This window comes from Balaenoptera borealis (genome assembly GCF_965194805.1).
Source record: "Balaenoptera borealis genome assembly, chromosome: 9".
Lineage (NCBI taxonomy): Eukaryota > Metazoa > Chordata > Mammalia > Artiodactyla > Balaenopteridae > Balaenoptera > Balaenoptera borealis.
In genome coordinates, this window is record NC_138873.1 from 51,115,662 (window position 1) to 51,127,017 (window position 11,356).

At 44.7% G+C, this 11,356-nt stretch overlaps 1 protein-coding gene across 1 annotated transcript in view; it reads right to left on the minus strand.

Annotated features, from left to right (window-relative positions):
* Positions 1-10,983, minus strand: part of ARMC2 (armadillo repeat containing 2) — a 286,480-nt gene extending 275,497 nt beyond the window's left edge. The window contains exon 1 of the mRNA XM_082404736.1: positions 2-10,983. The gene's annotated coding sequence lies outside the window, so the exon portion shown is untranslated. The remainder of the gene's footprint in view (position 1) is intronic.
* Positions 10,984-11,356: the final 373 nt, after the last annotated feature.

The window sequence follows — 11,356 nt, forward strand, 5'->3', positions numbered from 1 at the left end:
CCTGGCACACGACCGGAGAAAGGGTGGTCTAAGAACCCTCAGGTCCTGGGCAGCACCATCAGCAGATGAAGGGGTCCACAAGATGCGATGGTTGGCCCTTGAGGATGGAGTCCATCTGTTCCACAGTTGTGCCTTCCACCGACCCAGCTTCTCACCCTGCCCAGGTGTGAAGGAGAAAGAAAGTGGGGTTTGCTATTCCTACCACCACCCCCATGGCACCACTATGACTTAAAACTGTCTGCTTGAGATGAGGGTCTCGCTACAGTGAGGAATCCTCTCTTTACAAGGGGTTAAGAGGACACGGGGCTTCCAGCTTCATGGCAGGTTTTCCTGCTCTCTTCTAACCACACCAGCCCCAGGGAAACCTATGGCTAGTAAGACACAACAGTGACTGCCTCTACAGAAATTCCTCCAGTGTGACTTTACCACCACTGGGAATGAGGAGAACGCACAGACTAAAAAAACTGAAAATGTCTGTATAAGAAAGAGCTTTGAATTGCTGGCAGCTGTGGGCCAAGGTAGAGGCGCCCAACGTAATGCTTAAGGGGCTAAATTGGGAACATTTGAATGCTTGGTTTTACTCGTGCTTAAAAAAGCCAGTAGCAGCTCAGCTGCCAGATGTTGGAGAACTTCAACATGTAGCTCACAGGCATGGTATCAGCAATGCTTTTACCAGGTGACCACACGTCAAAGGGAGATGATGACTTGCTTTCCTAAAACTGCTTATCTAGGGAGGGAGCCCGGTGGCTTTCATGTTTCATTTTCACTGAAGAAGTTAAATTTGGGAATACCACAAAGATCTCACTTAACTCAGAGAAGATTGGCACTAGGGCTTGTCAGCAAAGGAAGAATTTCTGAGAACTGTGGCTTTATAAGAGTTCAGCTCCCTGTAACTAAGGCCTTTGAGTATTCATTGAGCTACCCTCTCTCTAATTCAGTGTATCAATTAGGAATTGCTTTCAGTTACTAGTAACAGAACTGACTACAGTGACTTGAACACAATGGTCTATTTATTTTTTTAATGTGAAATACAGGTGTGGGTAATTACTGGCATTGGTTCAGTGGCTTAAGAATCAAAAAAATTAGTACTGCATCTTTGTGATTCTTTTAGTCTTTTCTTTGTGACCTCAATATGGCTGTTGCAGCTCCAGCCATCACATCCACATTTCAAATGACAGGAGGCAGGTTGGATGGAATGGCAAAAAAGTATTTCCCAGAAGTTCCATCCAACAATTTCTGCTTTCATCTTCTACAAGAGAGGCAGAGAATCATAGTCTTTTTACTGAATACATGCCACCTGGAATAACATTGTGGGTCTGTTTCTAAGAAAGAAAGAGAGAGTGGATATCACATAGGAAACTAGTGTTCTCTGTATGGGGCTTTCTAGAGATGTGTTTAGACAAGAAGTTGCTGTCCAAACTGGTTTTTCTGGGACAGCTTGTTACGTGAAAGGGCAAGCACCTGGGGGAGCCTCAGTTTACCCATGAAACTGACTTCCAGACCTCTCTCACTATGAGAGGAGGGGAAGTTAGTTCCCTAGTTCCCAAAGCAACTTGGTTAGGGAAGAAGAAGGGGATTCAGAAAACGGGAAAATCTCTGAAAAGTGGTGGATTCATTTCTTGATCAAAGGCAGTGTGCTCAACATTAAGCCTAAAAAAGATGAATGTATGTGGACACGGGGGGTGACAGCACTGCTTGCTGATGGAGTGAGTCAGGCAGTGAATCAAGGAAACATGGTTCACACCCCTGTTCTCAGTAAGTCTTATGTGTCCAATAGCTGTCATAAGCCTGTATTAATAGGCTGCATGTTTTGCTTTGAGGGACATTATTTATTCTACTGTGACTGTGTATTTGATGGGACTGGACATTGGCAGTTTTTTATCTTCTTTTCTCATGGACCTGGAATGTCCTCCCTCCCACCATCTCTCCTCCTCCCCCTTCCCAACATCTGCACATTGGTCTATGGAAAAGGCTCCTACCCATCCTCCAAGCCTCAGCTTAAAACTCACTTTTCATGACCCTCCATGGCAGAGTTCAGGCCCCTTTCTCTGACTCTCCCAGTCCCCTTGCAGCCACACTGAAGGAGTGCTTCTCACACTGTGTTATCGTGGCCTCTCTACAGGAGCTTTCCTGAGTCCCGTGGCTCAGGAGACCCTAGACTCTGAGTCCCTTGAACTTCAAGGGAAGAGGCCAAGGCACTGGGATCTTTGTAACTCCTGGTGCTGGACACATAGAGGCTAAAAGCATTTTAAATTATTTTAAAATCTTTTTTTATTGCAGTGTAATACACAGAGAGAAAAGTGTGTGTATTAAAAGGGGATAGCTGAATTGATTTTTATAAACTGAGCACATCTCTTTAACCAGCACCCAGATCATGAAAGAGATTATTCCCAGTGCCCCAGAAGCCCCTTGCATATCCCTTCCAGTCATAACCCCTTCTGTTACCCTGACTTCACTCTTCTGGAGGCGCCTAACACAGCTTTCCCTGTCCTGCCCAGATGCCCATTTTATTCATGCCCATCGTCTGGGAAACTGCATGGCAGAGACTTACCCCTGCCAGTGGACATAAGAATGTCATGGCTATGCTGTCTCCAGATGCCCAAATTCCCACTTCACAAGGTGCCAGAGTCAGAGAAAATGGTCCCTAACTCGTTCCACACTACTAGCTACAGGGCAGCTCTGCCTGTGACCCAAGTCTAAGTCCCTCACGGGCAGTTCTGTCATTTGATCTCCACTTTTATCAAGTTGGATAAGGTTCCTTCTGTTTCTAACTTGCTGAAATTTCATATGAATGTGTATAGAATTTAATGCTTTTAAGCCTCTGATTAATTACAAAATCATTTCTTTTTAATAGATAAAGACTCCAGGGTTTCTATTTCTTCTTGTGTCAGTTTTGGTAAGCTGCATTAAAAAAAAAAAGAAAGAAATTTATCAATTTTATCCAGATTGTCAAATTTATTGCATAGTTACTTATAATCACTGCTTTGTTTTTATTTTGTGAACTCTGTGACTCTTGTATCTAATTGTATTTTCTTCATTGCTTTGACTAGTTAGAAGCTTGGTCAATTTTTTTGTGTAGATTCTAGAAACTTTATGGAGTCATGTGGCATTATCTGAAGATCTTAAAAAATATATATCATTTAAAAAAAAAAGAAAGAAAACATGATTCAGACCCTCCAGAATCTTACCATTTAGAAGAGACAAAACATGTGAACTAGATAGTGAGAGAGGCTGCTATAGACTGAATATTTGTCTCCCCGCCCCCCACCAAAATTCAAATGTTGAAACCTATCCCCACAAGGTGATGGTATTAGAAGGTGGGCCTCTGAGAGGTGATTAGGTCATGAGGGTGCAGCCCTCATGAATGGGATTTGTGCCCTCATAACAAAGACCCCAGGCAGCTCCCTCAGCCCTTCTGCCATGTGAGGACAAAGCAAGAAGACACAGCTGGGGCTTCCCTGGTGGCGCAGTGGTTAAGAATCCGCCTGACAATGCAGGGGACACAGGTTCAATCCCTGGTCTGGGAAGATCCCACATGCCACGGAGCAACTAAGCCCACACGTCACAACTACTGAGCCTGTGCTCTAGAGCCCATGAGCCACAACTACTGAAGCCTGCATGCCACAACTACTGAAGCCCGCGCACCTAGAGCCCATGCTCTGCAACAAGAGAAGCCACCACAATGAGAAGCCCACGCACCACAACAAAGAGTAGCCCCTGCTCATCGCAACTAAAGAAAGACCATGCGCAGCAACGAGGACCCAACACAGACATAAATAAATAAATAAACAAATAAATAATTTTAAAAATCATTTAAAAAAAAAAAAAAAGAAGACACAGCCATCTATGAACCAGGAAGCAGGCCCTCACCAGACACCAAATCTTCTGACACCTTGACCTTGGACTTCCCAGCCTCCAGAACTGTGAGAAATAAATTTCTGTTGTTTATAAGCCACCCAGTCTGTGGTATTTTTGTTATAGCAGCTTGAACGGACTAAGACAGAGGTTAAGTGGAATCAGCACCAGGCACAGAGAGGGGGATGGACATCACCACCAGATGCACCCAAAGGAGTCAGACAAGATGGGAAAGATGCAGAGTTTGCTGGATAACCAGGTAGGGGAGGGGGTATGTGTTAGGGGAGGGGGATGGGTTTTGCCTAGCCACACGGTGGGGCTCCCTCAACTGGCAAGAGAAGTATCCCTTGGCCTGAATTCCCAAGGGCCACCATGGATCTCAAACAAAATGTCATCCCCACATTTCCAGCTCTCCATCCAGCCCTATAAAACAAAGAAGCGGAATTTAAGATCCAACCGAAACCAGGAAAGGGCACAGCACATAGAAATACCATAGCTAAGAACCAAAATGCTAACTTCTGTTACAGGAGAGGAAAAACTCTTACATGATGTGTGGGGGATGGATTGAAGAAGAGGAGATATCTTGTTCTGGACTTTCCTCTTGGGTCTTCTTCAGATTTGGGAGCAAAAATGGGTTGTGGGAAAAGGAGACGTAAAGTGAAGGAGTAGTACAAGAGAAAGACAAATACTGTATGTTATGACTTATATGTAGAATCTAAAAAATAAAATGAATGAATATAAAAAACAGACTCACATATTAGAGAACAAACTAGTGGTTACCAGTGTGGAGAGGGAAGTGGGGAGGAGCCAGATAGGGGTAGGGGATTAAGAGGTACAAACTACTACATATAAAATAAATAAGCTACAAGGATATATTGTACAGCACAGGGAATATAGCAAATATTTTCTGATAACTTTAAATGGAGTATATAATCTATAAGAATATTGAACCACTATGTTCTACACCTGAAACTAATATAATATTGTAAATCAACTATACTTCAATTTTAAAAAATAGCATGTTCCCTTTCAAAACAGAAAAAAAAGAATAGCTTGTTTGTTCCTTACGTCTATGGTTTCCAACTGCTATTCCATGCTTCCAGCAGTTACCATATGCTCACAGATTTTAAAATCACAATAAACGTCAGGGAGAGCTGCAGTGCAATAATTCCCACCTTTGTTCACTTTCCAGCACCGCCTTCCCATCAGATCACATTGCTTAAATAATGACTGGTCCTCCCTCCCCCTGCACATTAAGGTCACAGCTCCTCTCTGTTAACAGCAGTGAGAACAGCCAGTTTTACTCTTGTGGGAAGTTAGCAGAATTGCGAACTAACCACTGAGGTTTGAATGGGTCATGAAACTTTTTGTTGCTAACACTTGCTTTTCCAATGGTTAGACTTTAAAAATATTTCTTCTCCCTAGTAGCATCTTTTATATTATCACAGCACACAAGAGCAAAGACTGATTCCACCCTGTCCTCTGTGTTTAATTTGTATCATGAGAGGCTGATAACACAGGAAGCAGTTGAAGGAGTGACTCTGGAGGCGAGCTATCTGGGGTCAAATCCTGGTTCTGCCATTATTCGCCCAATGAAATTGCGCACGGTATTTACCAGTCTGTGCCTCGAGTTTCTCATTTGTAAAATGGAGCTAATCTAAGTGTCTACCTTGTAGAACTGTGAAGATTAAATGAACGGACAAATGTAAGCTGATTAGAGCCGTGCTGGGAACAGATGCCAGTTATTATTATCAAATAACTAGCTGTGAATGTAATCATGTACTTGTTTACCTTGGTAGCTTCTTAAGGGTTAATCCTTAAGGCTCAAGTCCTGCAGGGACCTTCAATGTGTTTGCCCACTTAGATTCCGGACAACGAAGAGGCCTGCTCTTCTTTATACCTCCCCTCCCTCTCCCCCTTGCCCTTCCCACCGCCAGCATCTTCTATGGCGCACGGAGCAGGCCTATGGCCAGAGGTAAGTCACTGGCTTCCCTGTGTCCAATAGCAGAGGAGGATGGAAGAGAGATGGAAGGACGGCACAGACCTGAGGGGCAGAAGTGTCCTCAGCTCAGAGTTGTTCTTTTTTCTTTCCTGCAAGCCTGGTAAGGTGGCTACCTTACACCACTGCGGTCTGTCCAAGGCATCCAATTATCTGTACACCTGTTTGAGAAGCAAGCTGCTCGTGGAGGCGAGGCGAGCAGGCCTGGCCCAGCTCCTCATGACGCCAAACAGGCTAGCACTGCTCTTAGGAGCCTTGCCGAGTGGTCTGGCCTTGGAGGAGCTGCCAGCTCCCCAGAGAGAGTTGGACCTTTTCCACGCAATGAGATTGACTCAAAAAGAACGGAGTTGCTCTCAACACCTGCTCACCCTCTCACAGCTCTGAAGGCCAAGAGGGGAATGGGTAATTGCAGACCACAGGCAATGAAAGAAAAAGAAGGAAAAAAAGTCAGCAGCCCTTAGTTCAGCATCTTCCTCACTGTCCTTTCATGGGAGGAGATCAATGCAGGACTCACCACGTCTGTCTCTGAGTGGACAGCCGGGAAACAGAAGAAGGGCTCAAAGGGCAGCAGGAGGGAAAGGACAGAGGGATCCAGAAAAGCAGCCCCAGAATAATCTCCTTTTTTTTGCTGAAGCTAGCTTGAAATGGGTTTCTTATGACCTGTACCCACTCTCATTTGTAAAACATTTTGTGAGAAAGGCAACACGGACCCCTGGGCACAAGCAGAACAGCCTGGTCCCATTTCAGAGGAGCTGCAGGGTGGCTTCAGGGCCCCCGAGGCACCCCACAGGCCCAGCCCCGCTCACTGACAGGCCTCCAGCCTCACCTTGGTTCACTTTGCTTGGCCTCAGTGCCCAGCCAGGGCCAGGTTCCACAGAGCTCACAGGACAGGACTCACAGAAAACAGCAGAGACAGGGACACCGTGAGAGAAGGTTCTTCAAATCATAACTCACTCTTCCGTTGACTGTTGTACTCGGACCACTAGATGCTGCCATCGTGTTTGTAGAAGGCACCTCTCCTGGTACCTGCCCAGTTTATACCAACAGGGATGAACAAAGGTGTGACCCCTGCCCACACTCATGGCTCGTCGGACAAGGAGTGCAGCCCCAGCCCAGGCTGAACCGATGTGAATGAGGACCTGAGAGAAAAGTCTGGGCTCACGGCTTGAATGGAGGGTGTGCAATCGCAGGTGCCACGGGGTGACCATATTTGGCCTGCAAGCCAGAACAACAGAAGACGATCTGCAGAGAGGGAGGAAAATGAGGACAGGTGAATATACAGAGGAGCCAAAGGGAGTGAGCTGCCTGTTTTCCCAGCTCTCCAGACCCTCACTCCCTGCCCGTGGTTTCTGAGAGATTTCCCAGTACCCTTTCAACTCAGTGCCTTCTTTTTTTCGCTCATTTATTAGGTTTTCTATTATGTGCATCCAGAACAACTTCCACAAGGGCGGTGATTCGCAGTTTATTGAAGGCTTACTTATCATGTTGTTTGGATTTCACTTCTCACACTACTCCAGGGAGAAGACATGGGAGGTATCATCATCAGCATTTTATGGCCAAAGAAGCCCAGGCGACCCACCAACCACTCAAAGTCTCCCAGGAAGGGAGGCAGTCTTTGACCCAGACCCAGCATCACCTCTACCACGCCCCCTTGACCTTGACGGTGTGCCTCCAGGAAAAGGGACATTGGCTCCAAGGCATAATCAAAAGAGATGTGCTGCATTCCTAGGCACAATCAGATGCTTCATTGGAAAATGGGAGCTTCGGCTTGATCTTTAATTGCCACACCTTCACACCAGTCACACCAGCCTCTACAGGCAGAGCTGGCCATGCCTCCGACTTTGAAAACAAAGTACATAGAGAGAGCAGAGAATCCTCCCTCTTATAAAACGATTTGAAGCCTGTACTATTATGATATTGTTTTAGCATCCATCGTACTTTACATCTTTCTCCCTTCCTCCAGGGCACCTGTAAACAAGGAGCAGACGTGTTACATTTCTCCTCCCAACCTTTGTCTAGTCCTCACTCTGATGTTTCCACCCAAAGTAGATTAACTCAGAAATTGGCAATCTCTCCTGCTGTCCTGTGTCTGTGCTCATGTGCACGTGCACACACACACACAACTCATGGATAACAAATTTTTGAAAAACAGGTTTATTGAGATATAAATTCAGATACCATACAATTCACCCATTTAAAATGTACAGTTCAATGGTTTGAGGTATATTACACTATTTTTTTTTAACTGTGGTAAGTATATACATATAATATAAAATTTGGCATTTTAACCATTTTTATGTGCACAATTCAGTGGCATTAATTACATTCACATCGTTGTGCAGTCATTGCCACTATCTATTTCTCGTGGATACCATTTTTGGCTCTATCTCTTTCTCCCTCCCTCCCTTACTGCTTTCCGTCTTTTTATTTATTTAAGGAGAGAGGGAGAGTCGATCTCTCCTCTAGCCCTGGCTTTCCCAGGCGTGCGAATCCCCACTGCTTCACTTTACATCCCTCTATTAACCAACGGAAGCCAAGACTTGAAGGCAAGATGTTGACTTGATCAAGTGGGAATTTCTGCCTACTCTCAAGTCCCCATGACACAGAGAGAACAACCTGCTTCTGGGAAGTCTCCTGGGTGCCAAGCTCCCCTGCCCAAAGGGGAACTGCTGGAGGGCAGGGCTGTGTATCTTCAGGGGCTCAGCAAATGTCTGCAGAGTGGCCTTGGGGACTTGGTGGGCTGTCCTCTGCACTGGCCTAGAGGCAAGCACCTATAGGGTTCTTCAAGGAATTTCTCCCCAGCTGAAAGTTAGGTTTTGAACGTTTTCTTCCTTCTTCATCACTTTTGCTTGCCTCCTGTTACTTCGTACATGTCCTAACTGGTGTGAGAGAGAACCTTCTGGAAATTCAATCTAATTGGATGCTAATGTGGGCTCACCATTTTCATGCTCTCCCTCGTGGCCTGTGGGGAAAAGTGGGTCCTGAAAGGGTGTTAAGTGCCAGATTCTTACTTCTGGGTTCTGGGGACAGGCACTCCCACCCCAGAATCCACTCCGAGGGGAAGAGAGGAAGGAAGGAAGGGCTTTCCAGAGGGAAAGTGCAGTTCTCAAGCAGAATCTCGGGATCTCTCTACACAGGACTGACTTATGAACCTGAATGGAAGGCTCCCAATGAGCCCCATCTCCTCCACCAAAAGCCATCGTTGGGGATGTCATTACTGTCATTCATCACGCACGTGGACAATCAACAGCCCAGTCTCCTTGTGAGAGTCTTCTGTGTAATTCAATGTGCTAGACTGACAGCCCCCAAAAGAAAGGGTAATATTTCCTGGATGTAAAATGGCTTTTCTTTAATCCCAAGCGGCGGCATGTTGTTGCTAAGTGCCTATTTTTCTGCCTTTCAAATATAAAGTGACTAATGGGGTATATTTCATAACACATTTGCAAGTATGTAGGTATTCTCACACTTCAGTGCTCTTTAAGATATTATTATCTGCCAACACTTGGACTATGTGCTAGTATGCAAATTAGACATAATAAGGAAGAAGGGAGAAGTTCTTTGCTCCTGAAAAATCATATTTATAAGGTTAATGAGATTTATATATTACATCAGGGAACTGGGGTTAAAATGCAAGACTTTTTAAATGGAATAGTTGGCAACACTAAAGATTCGCTGGTGTTTTTCCCTGCACAAGATCAAAACTTTTCATCTCTGCTGAGGTTTAATGAGATGGAAAAAAAAATTCCCACAAAATCAAAACACATAGACTCCAACTTCAAGAACAAGGCAGACATTCTAAGTTGAATGTTTTTGACTGGCAGTGCCAAGAACAGGAGCAGGGTTTTAAAAACACATAACTTTGCATTAAAAAAACCAAGTTAAATTAAATATTTCAATGAGTTATCCATTGAAGCCAGGAAAGTGGGCACTTTTATTTTTTGGATAAAAGGGAAAATACCAGGAAAATGCAATCTAATAAAATACACATGCCCAAAAAAAACTGGAAAAAATTTACATACACATGTACATATGCACACTTTATAGAATTATGATGTACTCTATAAACAAACAGGAAAATGTTCTGAACCCAGCCTGGTCAAATAATGGGAAGTTATGATTTAGCAAGTATTCTGATTATAGGTAACCGTCTCTACCTTAGAGCATATGTCTATTTAGTATTAAAATAGAAACATAACTAAGTTTGTACTTGCTAAAGAATCAGATATCAGCAAAATACAGTCAACACTAAAACAATGATGATGATTAAGTTATCAGTGATGACTCAAAGACACTTCAGGATCTTGTGGCACTTGGGACCATTATTACAAACATGAAGTTACAACTGTCTTTGAAGCCGTTATGTATCAGTGCTGAATAACAGAGTTCCAGTTGATAGGATATTGGATTAATCAAATGTAGATGTTCTGGAAAGGTTTCAAGAGGCCAGCAACAGTGGAGCCACCCAGCACACCCAGGCAGGAGGCCAGGGCCAGGCCAGTTTTGCTCTTTACTGGGTACACCTAGGCATAGCCCTGGGCACATAGTACACACTGGACGAGTATTTGCTAAATAAATATTCTGGATGAATGAATTAGTGAATAACAGAGGGTTAAATTGGAATTTTTCTGTTGTTTGAGAACTTCTGCTGATGCCCAAAACTGAGATGGGTAACAAGTGGCCCAAAGAAAGATACAGCTTCTATCCATGTTAAGACTTGTTAGGAGTTGGCCAAAAACAAGAGATATGGATACAGATATATATAATTTTAGATTGATTGTAAGGGAGTTTTAGTAAGAAGTACTGTGCATTCATTTATTTTCCTTTTCCTCTCATTGGAGGAGGGGAGGAAGTGCTTCCCCCATGTTTGAGCCAAGTGAGGATGGCTCCAAGAGGACCATTCAGAGAGTGGGGGAGGAGCAGAGATAAAATCTCCCTTCTTGATGGATGCTTGCTGAGCTACAGGGTCTTGAGACAATAAGTGAAAAGTTTCTCTGTGGACCACGTGAACCCTGAGGATGGTAGCTGGGCTTGAGTCTTCTATAGGACCAGCCAAGGGCCTTTCTCTGCTATGGAGAGGCGAACCTGGCATTAGACGGCCATGTGGGGTATCCCATTGCTCTGAAGCTGAAGGGGAGTCCTAAGAATCAGCCAGAGAGGGCATCATCCCAAGTCCAGGTACTGCAAGGCACAGGTCCTGTTGTGGGGGGGGGGGCGGGGAGTGGGGATGGGGCAGGTCCAAGGAACTCACTAAAGTGCCTTACAAGAGAAAGAACCAGTACCAGAACATCTGTATTCAGAGGACACCAATGGCTGTTACAGCAGACCCCGCCAAGTAAAAAGACATTTTTGCTTCTTCCCCTCTTCTCCCCTCTCTTCCTCTACCTTGGGGAGTCATAAGCAGCTAGTGAAAGGCAAGAGACAATGCAATAATAAAAGACTATGCAACCTTTTTGAGCTTGGGTCAAACCTGAGCTGAGGGAAGAGGCAGGAATTTGAATTTGG